Here is a 14,899-nt window from a genome sequence, read left to right as displayed (position 1 = left end):
CTTGTCCACCTTGTTTGTTTGTTTGTTTGTTTGTTTTTTGTCTCTTCGTCCACTTCTTTCACGCTGGCCCGGCCGCGCGTCCGTCCGTCCGGCGCACCGTTATCGGGTCAAGGGAAGGACGCATTTCAGGCACGGGACCCACACAACGCGCGCCGCTATTTCTCCTCACCCCGTATATGCTTCGGCAGACATGCGTATCTATCTATTTATAACAGGCGTACACAAACGAATAGGACATTCCGGAGCGCATTCCTTACAGCTCGCCTGCATATGGTAGGAATGGAGCAGCAGCAGCAACAGCAACAGCGCGGGGGCGAGGGAATAGCTCCGAGGCGAGTGTAGATCGCGGGCCGAGGTCCGCAATTAAGGCGTTCCCTTCAAATGGTCCGCGTTGGACAAGGCAGGGGAGAGAACGAGCCCGACGCCCGTCAATAACGCCCGGACCTCCGGCGCCGAGCGAGCGAGTGAGCGTTGACGTTGAAGCGCGATAGAGCCGCCGTACTCTCTATTGCAGGTTCCGCAGTGCTCGTGAATGAGTGCGAGCTATGCTCGTACACTCCATGGAAGGCGGCTGTCGCCGCGTATGTAGGGGGTGCCTCCCGATTACGGTCGCGTCAACCTGGTTTCTCGTGTCACGCGCCGCGTGAGAAGAAAGCGACAGCGAGAATCTGTGCGACAGCTAAATGGTCTTCGATGATTACGAACGTATACTCCGGAGAGGTCGTTTTGTTTATAAGCGGCGCGTTCCATTGAAGGGTGGAAAAGGCGACGCGGAATGTGATCCTCACGCGTAATTATTATTTGCATCTGCCCTATTTCTTGTACCGTGAATCCAATACACGGTACGGCAGTTTTATAGATGTGCTTTTTGGTGCGAGTTACGTACTGCTGCGCATTCTGGATGCACTTATGCGTCCATATTATGTGCTCAAGTTTTCTTACAGATCGCCCACTATAAAAATACGCGGAAGATTTTTTTATAGGTGCATATATTTAGATCGCGCCGAACATAAGTGTGCTCGATGCCACATATATTTGACCGAAATTCCTCACTTTATAACCGCAAGCATCTAGTGGCACGCAGGAACGTTTCGGAAGAAGCACGAATATAATATAATCAGTCTTTCCTTATCACTCGTTTTTCTTTCTTTTCTTTTTTTTATTCAGGCCCCTGTGGCTTTTACAGATGCTTATAAAACCACATTATATGTAGTACAGCCGTAGGTTTCCTTATGAAGGCGGAGTGCTCTATATAACGCTTATGCATTGCGCTGTGAGGATTATATCAGACTAGCGGCGTTCTCTCCAGATCGCTCTCTCACCCTCTCTCATGCTAAGAATTATCTCCCTGCTCCGGTAAACATATTTAACAAGAGAATCCGCTGCACTGTGTCAAATGAAAGGAATTCCAGTATATTCCCAGCGCATATTTTAAGGCGGAAGTTGGACAGAGTCTCTCCGAACACTCTAAATTGCAACGTGTAGCCGACTTGCCTACGTCGAAAGCAATGGTAAAATGAAGTTCACTAGCCCCTCTCCTATCAGGAAAATGGGGGCGAGGGAAGGATGGCGTTTGCGCGCCTGACCTGCCATTTTTCTTTCTTGTTTCTTTCCATCGCATTGCACAATGCCGCCTCCTGACGTTTCTCTTCCTCAATTCCTGGAATCGAACCTTCGACCACGTGCTTATCAGCGCGACACTTCTGTTGCTACCAGCAACAACGACAGTCATGCCTTCATACTCAGGCAACAATGAAACGTGGTAACGTGGAATGACAAGTCACCTCGATAAAAGATCAGATTGCCATATCCGAAACGTCTGATCGCCGAGAAGCCCACGATCGCGAAAACATCCGTTATTCGAAAGCGGCGCACACAAATACGCGTATGGTCGGCGTACCTTTCAGGGCCGCGTTCCTTTGCACTCGCTGGCTCTTGTTTTTTCTTTTTTTTGTAACTAATCGAAATGTGTGATTTACAAATTCTTGCCTTATAAATAAAGAACTGTGCTTGCTTTTTCAAAGTATACGTTCATTTCCTCGGAGTTTTCGACAGCCTCGACCAACACGAATCGAATCGACCGCTTCGCGAAGCCGCCCGGTTCAGCCTATTGAAAGTGGCACCATACTAACGAGGCCCAATCGGCGACAACGATCGCTCCATAATCCCGGTCGCGCAGGTCGCCGATTCCCCGCTCTAGGGACCGTGGCGGAAATGCTCGGCCGCCCGGATCCTAATTCACCGTAACGCCTTTCGGAATCACAAGCGCTTTGAAGATGCATCTGCAGATCTCGCCGTAGGAAACGCGGAGGGGTCACGCGAGCGGGCCTCGGGCCACGCGTTGGTTGCGCAGTGCACGCGCCCGTCGCGCCTACCAGGACTAGCGTAGGAGGAGGGCACTGTTTTCTTGCGCAGGCCTGGTGCTGCGGCGACGCGCGTGCGACGAATGCCAAGCGGGCTTCGTTTGCCTCGCTTGGGCGGACAACCACGTTCGACGTCGTCTTTTCACCGGCGCGCGGTCTCTGCTGCACTCGGGACCTTTCTTGCCTGCGACTAAGCCACATAGTATTCGTATAAGGCCGGTCGACACCTTGGGCCTCTGACAGGACGGTAAACAAGGCGACGAACGGAACAAAGGACAGCTTTGTATGAAGGACTGCGTTCGCCCGGCTTCCTTCCCGCGTGCCACGATAGAAATATATCATATATGCTTTCGTCTGTGCTGTTTTACATTGGAACGTACCACTGCGAAACCTACGAAATGTTCATGTATATATACGGTGCGGATGTTATACGGGTGAGCACAACAAAACCATAACAACAGTCGTCACTGCATGCACGTAAGATATGCACATGAGCACGAGTATTACTTGGTAAGCGTAATGTATGGCGATTTGAATAAAATTATTTATGAGCATTTTTGCTGCTAGAACCATGTAACTGCCCCAGCGATATTGTCTTAGCATATTTTGTAAACGAATTTCTCGTCTAAGGAAGATAAAGCGCTGCGCGCACGCTTTACGGGCTACCGAAGAGGCGTGTGAAGTATTCTCAAAATCTGTCTCGTATGAGATACTTTTATTCGTGCATTCCTGCGCGTGCAGTACAGTCAGATGATGTCGAGCGTCCGTCCTGTGACGTCGTGTCCGCTTTTCGTCTGTCCGATAGGGCTGTAACCACGTTTCGCACTAGTTAGCAATAGTCAGAGCGGCATCTTTCTGCCCTTGTCCCGTCGATGATTATCATCATCAGTCTGAATACGCCCACTTAGAGTGTACTAGAACAGGGGAGTGCTTGGAACGGCCGCCGCACCAACGTACAGAAAGTGGAGCCCAAACAGGGTCGGGCGCTTGTGTCGCTGCGATCCTTCAGTGTGTCGTCGTTTAAGAGCTGCGCGCGGCTCCGCCAAAGTGGTGCAGGGGTAGAATGCCCGCTTCACACTCAAAAGGGCCGTGTTCGAATCGCAGCAGTAGATGGTGCGTTTTTATATTTAGTACCTCTTGTTATAGCTGTGTTGGTTTCCCTTTGTTCCTTAAAACTAGCTTCAGTTGCTACGTGTTGCTAGAAAAAGTAATGTAAAATCTGAAGTCTCAATTCGAGTCTCGCTTTCGAAAAATCTCGGAGGCCATACTTTACGTTTTTGTTGAATGCCGTGCGGTGACGCTGCAAATAATTACGCTCACTGTGAAATTTCTTCTATTTCACTTCACATTTCACGTTACTTTTTGTAGCAGTACGTAGCAACTGAAGCTAGTTTAAGAAACAAAGGAAAACCAATACAGCTGTAATAAGTGGTACTAAATGCCCTGCCCATGACCATTTCTCCTTGTTGATTTTGACTAAGATGCCTTTAATACCCGTTTCTTCCCCGATTCAATCTGTTCTCTTCATGTTCCTTAAGGTTACACCTATCATTTTTCTTTCCATAGGTCGCTGCGTTGTCCTTCGACTATGATCATTGTGTAGTGTCTTCCTTTCCGCAGTTCATGCGAGCAGTGTACCATCAGTTGGTGGCTCGTTCAAAAGAATAGAGGTCTTAAATGAACGCCGAGAACGTCCCACATTCCTCTCTTTGTAAATGTATGAAAACGCGGGACATTTGTTTTCTTTTTCTTATCAGAGTTGCGAAAGATTGGACTGACCTCAAATGTGAGCAGTTGAGGATTTTATGAACGTTGCCACATATACGTACACTCTCACGCGCCTGCAGAAGGACCCAAGAGGTTCGGTTAGGGTCGTGTCAGGAAGCACCTGCCGCTCCTTGCTGACGTTTGTGCTGTTATAACCGAACACGTGATTAAGGAAGTTGACTTTCTCAATATTCTAAGACACGAATGAAGCTCAATATTTTAAGAAACGAATGAGCGACGAAACCGCAACAAAAAAGAAAAAAAAAACTTCATGGCGGGATGAACAGGCTTGGCAGTAGTTGACCACCGTTCTATTCCATCAGCTACCCGCAGCCACTGGCACGCGGAACTTGGCGGTTTTTATGGCGTCATACCAGTTGCTACATGACCACACTCTTCGTTCGGAAGGCATCGATTCAAGTCACGACATACGCGCGAGATACACGCAGGAAGTGAGCACGTGGCTAAGTAATGCAGCGGCGTGTGCCCCTGATACCATGCTGGAAAGGCGTGGCCTTGAGAGCTGGCTGTGCTGCAACTTTCGGAGAACTGGAAACGGTTTCAGTCCAAGCTGATATCAGCCGGCAACTGGTTCGGGGTAGTGGATACGGAAGCTAGAAAATGTTCTTTTGCATTAAAATGTGAAAACGGAAGAGCAGCGTGTTTGATTTCCTTCCTTGATGAATCTGAATAGGACCGCCGCGGTGGTACAGTGGTTGCGGTGTATGGCTGCTGACCGCAAAAGACGAGGGCTCAATGCCGGCCGCGGCGGACGCATTTTGAAGAAGGCGAAAATAGAGGCCCGTGCAGCGGGCGACGTTAAAGAGCACCAGAGAATTTAAGTTTCCGGAGCCCTCCACTACGGCTTGCCTAATAACCATATCGTGGTTTTGGAACGTAAAACCACATAAATTGTTAGCATTCTTATTATGAATGCGAATAATATATTGACAACTGACAGTACCTGAAGCGAAAGAAACGTGACGACACTAGAAGGTTGAACCGACAGGACAAGCGCCATCTAGCTGTGTTGCCGTCTTTTTTGCGCTTCAAGGCTCTTCATGGAATCGTACAATCTCGTCGAAGTTTAGTACATTTCAATAGTATTGACAAGTGTAAGCAAATGAAAGAAGGCCGGCTAGCTCAATGTCAATGATGTGAGAGACAACCCTTAAAACAACATAAAAAGATGATCATCCAACGATGTTGTCCGGTAAAGTTGCTTCGCAGGTGCGTAGGGGGCAGCCTTAGCATGTGATGGCGCAAAAGCAACAGCCGTCTTAGAACGAGAGGAAGTCGAGCTAGTTCTTTCACCATCAAGAGGCGTCACTGACTCGAAATTTAACGCTTCAGCTATCAATTTACGTTTCTGCATCGCCTACTCACAAACATCGCTTGTAACATAGAGGGCTGCTATGGGTCTTTTGTCCTCAATTTCCGCGGATGTTTGTGAAACTCGCATTGAAAAAAAAAATATATATGACGTAGTGTCTTCAGGGCTGCTTTAGAATCATAGAAAATCTTCGATCTTTCTGTCGTACACATATTCATCTGTGGGTTACAAAGCGTACAGTACTAGTCGCTGCAAGCTTGCCTCGACGTTATTCGATGTGCCCCGACAGTAGAGACAATCGCCATTGCCCGAGACCCTGTCCACACACACGCCCATCGTATTATTCAGACGGCACGGGCGCTCTTTATTCCGCGTCAATCACGCAGTTTAGCTGCTTTTCGAAAGTGAAGAGCACACACTGCATTTTTCCACTACTGCCGTTGCTATAACCGTGCTTCGATTACATCGGGCTTCAAACCCGCATCCAAACTAGTCACTGTCTTGTGCTTCGGACAAGTTGTCGTATATTACGGCATTCCAGAACTCGAAAGAAGGACAATTGCCACGGGTGGATCTGAAACAAGTCATCCCGGAATACTTATACCAAACACCTTCTGATTGTGTGCGTGTAATACAGATGGATGAGTTATTACGCACACCTGTGGTGCGGTGGTCATTTCATCCAGATAGGCATCGGTCGATTTCATGTTATCCCGTCGGATAACCTCAGCGGGATCGGAAATGTGGCTCTGAGAACCTGTGTTGACTACAATAACTTAACTTGAGGGTCCTATTCAGCGAATGATAGGCGGCCAGCCAAGCAGTGGAATCAAGCGTGCTTCACGGTTTTCATTGTCGGCTGGCATCCGAAATAAGAGAGGATCAGCACCAAGCTCCGGGAAACGGATCTGTAATCAAATTTTGTCGACTGCCGGATCATCGCCAAAGAAGGAGCCAACGACGCAGCGCATACCGTCCACGAAGAAATCCAGCTTGGGCCTGTGTCATTGTCAAGGCCCCACGCACGCGAAAACTTCGCATACTTGCCCGTCACTGTGCACTGTGATAATGGAATTCTCTGATGCCCGAAAGCAAATGTAAACGTTGTAAGTATTAACAATTCGTGGGGTTTTATGTGCCAAAACTAGGATATGATTATGATGCACGCCGTACTGGAGTGTTCCGAAAATTTCGACCACCTACGGTTGCTTATCCTGCACATAAATCTAAGTACACGGGTCTCAAGCATTTCCCTTCCATCGAAATATGACCGCCGCTGCCGGCATCGAACCCGCGTCCTTCGGGTCAGCAGCCGAGCAGCCGAGCACCCTGACCACTGTGCCACCGCGGCGGCTAAAAATGTCGACTCATCATGTATGTCTTGCAGATTGTACTAAATGTCCTTTCCTAATTTCATGCGTATCTCGGCGATGACCCCGTTGCAGGCATGAGCCATCTACCGATGACAGACCCACACACGTGCGAAATTCCAGGGCTACAAAGTTTGAGTAAACGTTTATATTTCGACCTTCGCAATTCATGGAATACTAGTTCGAACGATCTGCCTGAAGGTAGCTCTAAAATTGCGGTTGCCCTTTTTTAAGCTTCCGCTCTCGGCGCAAGAAAGCAAAAGTTAGAAGCCGGCTGTACTATATTGATCTTGGCGCTGTCAGTGTTTACGAAATAATTGAAATATATGGCAACATTATTGCCGAATCTATTTCCGGCTTCTGAGCAGCTACAATGAACAAGGTTACTGGGTTTTGGGGCAGTTTGTTAAAATAAGATACAGAGCGGAGAGTAAGCCTCCGGGGAGGATGTCTTTATCGTCTCCTTCGCGCCGAAGATTAACGATCTGTCAAATTGGCTATTTGTTTCGAATATATAGCCATCCGAAGTTGCTAAGTGTCCGGAATTCTTTCGTGGCATTCGGTGGGAAAAGATAAATTGGTTTGTGTAAATGGGAATAAATAAAGTACAGTAAAATAAAGCAGCGTTTGCTGATAACAAGCAAAGCGCATTACACGTCTTCACGGCGCTGCATCCCTAGGTCGTGTCCTTGAACCGGGTTGCTCACAGGAATGGTTATCCATCACAGGGGCTTTGGAAATACCATTACGCGTTGCATATCTGATTTGACCTTCCGTTTATCCGAACTGCAGGTGGGAAGGCGCTCTATTTTATACTTAGCGCGAGCGTAGTAATTGTATTAAGGCGCAAGGCAATGTCTCACGATAACGTGCCCTTGTGCGAAGAGCCGCCGTATATCGTGCACAAAGTCACGTGACCACCCGCGCGCCTCGAGGATCAAGGAGCGCGAGCTGCACGTTCACTTCGTGTTTGCGGCGTTCGCACAACTAAACACACATAGAAAAAAAAAGTAAAAAAATAAAGAGAGAGCGGCGTTCGCGTGATACAAAGCGCGCAATAAAACAGCCATACGCGACGGCTTTCGCCTTCGAGTCGTCTTAGTAGAATGCAAAAGGCACTCTGCGAGCATTTTTATGCCACTTCTTGCTAGCTGCTAGCTCCAGTCTCCGTACGAAGGCGAGGCTTCCGTATGGCGAAGAGCCGTGCCGCAGACCGTCAGTGATGGGCGCTTGAGAATGCGTGCGAAAACTTACGTGAGAATACACACGTGCAGTATGGGGGGAGGAGGGGGGTTTACCACAATGATTTGAAGCTTCCGCGATAACAAGGCCGTACCCGCGCCCTGAGACTAAAAGCGTGTTTGCAGTGGCGATTTCTAAGCATGAGGCTCGAAGAAACACCCTCGCCACCTTTATGCGTGAGCAGTGAGAGATCAACAACCGGTTAATCACGCTTGCTGCCAGAAACACGCTGATATAGCGTAAGGATCAGACTGAAACAACTTGACGTGTCGAAATTATCAAAGGGCATATATTTAGGCAGTAATATTCTCAGCGCTTGTCTTCCCCAAAAGTTCAAGTCCCATTATTAGTGCTTTTTATATTTGAGTGCACAGAAACATTTCGCTTCATTCACGGAGACTTGAGACGGTGACCTGGTGCGTTCAAGCTATCACATGTTAGTTACAGCGGGTGTAACCTGTGAAAAAATTAAAGAATAATTAAGCTAGAATAATATTTCCTATTCGGTTTCCCATGCCAAAGTATTGCCACTGATTTCCATCAGTTTTTCTTCGTGCTTTATCCACGCTCCTGATTTCTATCGATATATTTGCTTCTTTTTTTATTTTTGTAACCGCTTCCTTTATAAAACCGCGTTTTAGTTTTCTGCATTTGTTGCAAACATAATCGTAATATTTCATTCTCATGGGTAGTTCAAAACTACGCTGTCACAGTTCTTGGTTTTCGGTGGTTTACCTTCGATATCAACAAATTACGTTGTCTATCATCTCTTTTTTTATCAGGTTTAATGCTCGTGCTTTAAACTACATACGCATTTCAGCAACAGTGCTTTTTCCTACGTACCGGCTGACAAGATGTGGTGTGGAAACAGGACGGACAGGTGGACTAGATGGTGTAGCATTTGTGCATAAAACTTACAGCGCAAATAGAAAGACACTGGACAAAGAAAGGCATACACACACCACCCTAATTGGAAACAAGTATGTGATTGAAATAAGAGCTTGCAAGAATTGATACGCACATTCGACAGTCACTGACGACTTCGAGGTATTCATCATATTAAACTCCAACCTTGCATCTTTTGTTTTTGGCGGCTGGACGCACTGTACGTAGGCATTAATGCTCAGGTGACATTCACTTGAATTCGCATTCAGGTGAGGCACAACAGGTCTACTTAAAAAGCAGAATAGAGGCTTCACAGGTAGTAGAAGTGTAGATAGCTGGGCCAGTTGGTATGGATCCATGGGAGTAAACAGCGCAAAAATAAAGACGACGCACACAGGAAGAAAAGACACGTACAGGCGCTGACTTTCAACTGAGCTTCTTTAATCGTGGGAAAACATAGAAACATCGCACCGCCGAAACGGTGCATGCGCAAAGAACATTTGCCTCTACCCTCGCTCAAAAACCAAAGCAACACATGCCACATGTCTCATCTTATTCCAAGGTATGCAAATTCCTTATCATGGAGTGTCACCGACGTCTCACTGGCACATGTTTGCGACAATTTAGAGATGTGTGCAGCCCCAACAAGTTCACATGCTTTCTGGCTTCTGTTTTTGTACAAAATTGTAGTGGAACCAAAAGTTCTTTGCGCATGCACCGTTTCGGCGGTGCGATGTTTTTATGTTTTCCCACGATTAAAGAAGCTCAGTTGAAAGTCAGCGCCTGTTCGTGTCTTTTCTTCCTGTGTGCGTCGTCTTGAGTTTGCGCTGTTTACTCCCATGGCTTCACAGATACCTTTCACAAAAAGAGAAACCACTGCTCCTGGGGACCAAAGCCTGTCGCAGGACGCAGGAATTGTTTGTAAGAGAATAATTTACGTAATCCTGATCCTCGGAATGTATTTATGGCGAAGGCAGCGGAACAGAGGCAACAACTAAATAACAAAAGGCTTTGGGAATTCAGCCTCACAGCCCAAAATAACGAAAGCTTGTTATGTTGTTATTCTTTGTAACACAGCATTACAGTCAGACGGGACACTAGGCATTTATTTGCAAAGGCGAAGGACCATAGGCGTGCCGAGGGTTCTTCATTGAGGGGGGGGGGGCGAATTGGGCGAAATTTCTCAGCGCGCCTCCCTACCCAACCCCTCACATTGAGGCCAGGTCCTTACGATCAGTACGCAGCGCAAAGACGAAGTATTGGGCGACCGCCTATGCTAACGACCAATAACATGCTAACACCTAAACTGACGACCATTAGTAAGAGCATTTGCAAAAGAAAAACCTTGAAGTACGTACACCAAAAAGCATCTGAAGTACACCTCCTCGTGGACTGCTGGGCCCATATTAAAAAAAAAAAACGCAAATTGCAACAGTGGCGCAAGACTAGAAACAACAGAGGAGCCAGTGTTCGACCTAACTTTTTCTAAGTTTTTGCAAATGATGCCAAGATTTTGCTACAGATGCTGCTTTTTGCTAGTAGTAGTATGTACGGTTAGGCTTGGCTATCCTTCTCCGGTTTCGGTCGGTTCCCCACACTACGCACGTGTCACGTGGTTCTCGCGGGAACATGCTACGTGACTAGCTGCTACGTATTGTTGTGATTTTAATCATGTGACTAGCTGTTACGCGGTTCTTGGCTGGAACATATCACGTGAGCAGTTGTCACGTGATATTAGTCGCGTGACTAGCTGTTACGGATTGTTACGTAATCTCACTCACGTCACTATAGTTGCTACGCGATGTTACTTGACTTTAATCACTTGCCTAGTTGTTGTGTGGTGTTGCGTAATTTTAGTCACGTGACTAGTTATGTGATTTTAGTCACACGACTAGCTGATACTTGTTTTTGGCGGGAACATGTCACGGGACTAGCTGTCACATGATTTTAGTCACGTGACTAGTTGCTACGTGACGGTACGCGATTTTTAGTCACATGACTATATGTTACGTGACTTTAGTCACGTGACCAGTTGTTACGTGATGTAGTCGTTACGTGATGTTGTTAGTGACGTAACATACTCACCCATCATAGTTATTGCATTCCACGGCCGGACAAATCGATCGGCGCACGTGTTGTGGGAGGGAAGCAGAAGATGAAGAAGGGGTAAACCGAGCGCGTGCCGACTCAATTCTGTTCTCACTACCCAGCACAACCAAAAGCTTTAATAGATCCGCTGTTAAAAACTTATGGTGAATATGTATGATTAGCGAAGCCAGGTGGTCGATCATAAAGATCACTCACGAACGAAAAGCTTTGCATCATTCCCCTGATCCCTGGAACTCCGCTTCTCGGCGGTTCGCGGTCACGTGTACGCCACTCTTGAGGCCGCATGTGTGCGGACCTCCCAGCGCGAAACAGGGAGCGCCATATGACTGACATCACCACGTTGAGGCGTAAACTTAGAAAAAAAAAACTGACCAAAGGAAATGCCGCGACGGCGCCGACTTTTGTCTTCCGACGGTCTGCGACAGCGCGTCGCGGCGCTCATGAAATTCATGCGGCAAGATGCGCGTGACAGGCGGCTGTCGACGGCGCACGCGCAGACCGTTTTTTTTTCTTGCCGCGCGCAACACTTCACGTCCCCGATCTGCGCACTGTCCGCGCATGCAAATGGCGCACTCTCACGTACGCGCGCAACTTGACAAGCCCGACCACACGTGGTCCTGGTCCTAAGTATAGTGGCCACGCCCAGCCGTATGTTTCACGCGGTAGACACGGGGAAGTCAACGCAGCACGCATGGTTGGTGCTGGGTGGTTCATGACCGTCATAACGGAAAGAAAAATGCGCAGCTGTCAACGCGGAGGCGTAAATGGGAGTCAAGGGAGTCACGGTGCTGGAGACCCTCACATGCCTTTAGCGTAGCTATCCTTCTAGGTTTCTTATTTTCCATCTTTGCAAATTTTATTATTATCCCGTTTCTGCGCATTATAAGTTCCGATGAGGTCACTCATTATCATAAACTCGGTTATTGACTAGCATTTGTTTATTGCTATTCCTGCTGTTTTCATTGCTTATTTAATTATGTAACCATTCTTGCTGCCTGCATTACTTTCCTGTTTACTGAGAACTTCACAACTGTTAGTTTCTCTTCGTCCAGGGAAAATTATAAACTGTTAATATCTATGTCTTTTTATAGCGTGTTTTTTTTTGTGCCCCATTCATTATTATATATATACATAATATTCAGTCCGGATACTGTGAGGTGCGTGAGTAACTGTCAGCAGCATGTCACAATGCAATCATTAGATTCGCTTGTACCTTCCCATTTCTTCTCATGCAAAACTCAAGTTGCTGACCGAGCTGCGTCACTCGGAGAGTTTAAAGTAGTTAGCTGCTAGCCTTACTTCGTATATAACATTCCAAATTGTTGCTATCGCATTCATTGCTTCGCCCTTGCGGCAAAACTGCACTTTTTTTTTCTTTGCTGACTTGACCTTCTATAGAGGTGGCAAAGGACAAGCAGCGCAGAAAACGAGAGAGAAAGAAAAATTGCACCATCTCCCGCTAAATGGGACCATGAGGCGATGCGAGGCCGGATCACTTGCACGATTGCGTTCCGTTGGCTTTCGTTGGCCATGCTACCGACCTCGCGTCGTGGAAAGCGAAGAGGAACGCTACGCGCGTCGTGTCTTCCCTCTAGCCTTGCCGTTAATTCTTACAGGGCGAGCGGGGAACGTAGTCGTCAGGCACGCGAGGGGGGGGGGGGGAGCGTAGGAGAGGAGAGAGAGGGGGAGGGGACGCGCATGCGCTGGCGCTCGTCGGGGCGTTGCGCAGGAGAGTGGCAATGCGAAGCAGCGTTTCGGCCTGTCGAGCCCGCGTTTCAGAGGGGGAGGGGAGAGGGTGAGTGGGAGTAGAGAGGGGTAGAGGGGAAGTGGAGAGAAGAAGAAGGAGAAGGTGTGTGAAGAGGGGGTATGTGGAGAGGAGGTATGTGGAGAGTGTTCGCGCATGTGCAGTAAGGGTGGTCACGCCGCACACCACCACCGGTTTGAGCTCCGCTAAAAGATGCTTCGCATCAAATAAACTTCAAGTTCAATGGCACACGAGCGAAGCGACCGTAAGCAGCTAGCTCCTCCACACTTTAGTAGTTGGTCCCTTCAGTCCAGTCAGAAAACCAGCTGCCCCTTCCGCTCGGTGTATTAGATCGAGCTGTTTGTTTGAGTCGAAGTGGACAGCACCGACTTGCAATGCCGTGTGGTGAAATGTGCTATGGGTGTGAGCTCTGGTGTATGTATGTGCAAAAAAAGGCGAGGAAGAGGAAGGAAAGGTAGCAAGGTCAACCAGACGCGCACCCAGTTTACTATCCTACGTTCGAGAAAGGCGATTAACGGATCAAAATATAGGGAGATAGAAAGAGGCGATCATACAAAAAATTCGCTTGAGCTTAAACAACACTGTTGCATCGATAGTACGGGATGCAGGATCTCGGGCGTATATCACGTTCTACTGTGAAGTCGAGTTATTGGCCTCGAGATCTTTGAGTGGCGCCCTCTCGCGTGTGACGTCAGAGAGGGGACTATCTGGGTGCCGCTCTTCGCGCGCGCGCTCGCTGCGTGGAGGCTACTGGACGCTACCGGCCAGTCTGTCCTGCTCGAGTTATTGAAACATGAATGGGCAAGTTCATAAAGCAATTTGTAATGAATGTTCAAGCAAAATGCCCAGCGAAATCAAGCGGAGCTGCCGTCAGGAGCACGTTCAGTGTCGATTGCTCCTGGTGTCGTGTGCTAGCCATCAATGTGTACATTCCATGTGTGGCGACGATTTCTTTTCGCGACTGTTCTATGGCCGTGGCGCACTCAAAATGAGTTTCCGGCCCGTTTTCAATCACTAATTTTAGCGTTTGGGCTTCGGCTACCGTGTCTGCGTTAAAGCCCAGTATACGTACACCGCGTGCTGCACGTGTTCGGTAGCCAAGCCTGCTCCTTCGATTCAGTTCTTTTGTTTGCAGTTTTAAACGCGTGACAAGCGACGTGTGATGTCATTCAAATCAAATAAATGGCCATTACAGGCAACAACTTTTGATTAAATCCAAGTTTTCAGCAGCTGCCGTGTAAGCGTGTCGTATGTAGTTGAAGTTTAAACAAGAAATAAAAAGGTTGAGAGCACGTGTCAAAAGGGGATGCACGACGGTGAATGAAATATATCGTAGGTTGTGCGGAGTTGTATTTTCTTTTTTTTTTGCAGCATATTTATTCCCTACGTTAATAATTCAACGTTTTCTGACTCGTTGCCGGCCGTTTGAAAGCATACTGAACAGAATTAGTGTAATCATACTAACGTAGATAAATACAAAGCTTTCGCATCGAAAATCGTATTAAGATGTATTTGCTACAAAATAGTGTAATTCACTCTCAACGGTCGACTCCTGATAGGGCGTGATGTACTCACTGTACTAAAAAGACTCGCAGGGTCCCTTATGCATTTGCCTAAAATACTCGAAGGCGAAACCTATCTTCTTCTTTTTGTTCAGTCGATGTATTGTTCCTTTCCCGCCCCCTTCCGAATGCCTTTTGGACGTAACATGGTTTTGCACTTCGGAGGCATTGCAAGCTTTCTATACATCACCTTGTTTTGCATTGCCTCCGTGATCGACGCACCGATCACGGTGGCAATGCAAAGCGACGATGTCGTGATGACGTAATCATGTGACTTGACGTTATGACGTCACAAATTTTGGCGGCCTGTGATGTCAGGAGGAGGTCATAAGGTGACGTCATCGTGTGAGAATTTTTTGCATCACTCCTGTTGATGCTGCCGACTAGGGTCGCCGACGGTGCCTTTTCGCGTTTGATCAGGAATCCAAAGCTTTCATCGTAAAATATTTAACCTTGTTACAGCGCGGTAAAGAATAGCAATAACCATCCAAAGGGGCCAAAAG

This window comes from Rhipicephalus sanguineus, chromosome 4 (assembly GCF_013339695.2).
Source record: "Rhipicephalus sanguineus isolate Rsan-2018 chromosome 4, BIME_Rsan_1.4, whole genome shotgun sequence".
NCBI lineage: Eukaryota > Metazoa > Arthropoda > Arachnida > Ixodida > Ixodidae > Rhipicephalus > Rhipicephalus sanguineus.
The sequence above is the reverse complement of the archived record's forward strand: the minus strand, read 5'-3'. Positions refer to the sequence as shown.